Raw genomic sequence first — 1,748 nt, forward strand, 5'->3', positions numbered from 1 at the left:
AAAATCATTTTAACTCAACTTGACACTGATGGGAAAAGAGGTAGGTGGATCACTCAAATACTTGAGTTTGATCTAACTATCAAAACAACAAAGATAGTAAAAGGCCAGGGATTAGCCAAGCTTCTAGCAAAATCCAATTGCAAAGTGCTTGGAATCAATTCTATTTTAGAATTACAAGGGAAGAATCCACAAGAACCTTCTGTCCTTGCACAAGGGAAGAATCCACAAGAACCTTTCCTAATTTTACAAGGGGAGAATCCACAAGAACCTTCTCTTCAACCTGAAGGAAAGAATCCACAAGAACCTTTACCTTCAAATCAGATTATCCCTTTACATATTGATGACAAATTTCTATTGTAAGATTGGTATCAAGACATTGTAAATTTTCTGCTCCATTTTGAATGCCCAACATCATTCTCCAAAGCCCAGTGTAAAACACTTAAATTGAGAGCAATCAAGTACTGCATTTAAATTGAAAGCAGTCAAGTACTGCATCATAAATGCAAATTTGTACTGGAAAGATCCACTGAATATTTTGTTATTATGTTTAACAGAATCAGAAACTGAAGGAATCATTGATCAGTTCCATGCAGGATTTTGTGGAGGACATTATGCTTGGAGAGCAACATCATACAAGATTTTAAGGCGAGGGTTTTATTGGCCAACATTGTTCTTGCAAGTAGGAGCAAAAGTCATAGGTTGTGTTCCTTGTCAGATGTTTGCTGGTGAGCAGAAACTAGCAGCTCTTCCACTGGTACCATCAATAATCTCTGCACCTTTCCTTCAATGGGGATTAGATTTTGTTGGAGAGATCCATCCCACTTCAAGTAATCAGCATGGATGGATCCTCACAGCAACAGACTACTTCACTAAATGGGTAGAAGCAATTCCGATAAGAAATGCTACTGATTCAGTAGTAATTAAATTCATTTAAGAAAATATCTTATCTAGGTTTGGTTACCCAACTCAAATTGTCACAGATAATGCAGCAACATTCTCTAGTGTTAAAATGATTGAATTTTGCTAGAAATATCAGATTTTGTTGCATCATTCAACTCCATACTACCATCAAGGTAATGCCTCGCAGAATCCTCAAATAAAAGTCTGGTAAAGGTAATAAAAAAGACCCAAGCAGATCATAAAAAGAGTTGGGACTCTCATTTAATTTATGCAGTATGGGCAAACAGAATAACTCCAAAAAGATCTACTGTGAAATCTCCTTTTCAGTTAGTCTATGGGAAAGATGTAATTTTTCCCACCAATTTGGCTTTCCCGGGTTTAAAATTCTTGCAGGACTCAATAGATGAACCTGATGATTTTTCAAGAAGGATAAATAAAATTATTGAACTAAATAAAAACAGAGATGAAGTTCAATACAAATTGAAGAAATATCAGAATAAGATGAAAAGCCTGTTTGACAAAAGAGCCAGGGAAAGGGACTTCAGGGAAGGTGACCTAGTTCTAAGATGGGACTCCAGAAAGGAGGAAAAGGGAAAGCATGGTAAGCTTGACAACCTATGGTTTGGTTCTTTAGCAATTGCTGAAGTAAAGGGTAACAACACTTTTGTGCTACAAAATCTTAAGGGACTATATTCCACTTATCTTGTAAATGGAAGGTTTCTCATACATTTCATTCAATACTGAGAATTTGGAATACATTTCATTTTAAATACTCTGGTTTCTTTTACTTTTAAAGCTGTCAGTGAGATTTTTTACAAGAAAGGACTCCATAGCCCGAGGAGAAGGCA

This window comes from Pinus tabuliformis, chromosome 5_1 (assembly GCF_031772625.1).
Source record: "Pinus tabuliformis cultivar Carrire ecotype Pingquan chromosome 5_1, CPIR1, whole genome shotgun sequence".
In the NCBI taxonomy this organism is placed as follows: Eukaryota; Viridiplantae; Streptophyta; class Pinopsida; order Pinales; family Pinaceae; genus Pinus; species Pinus tabuliformis.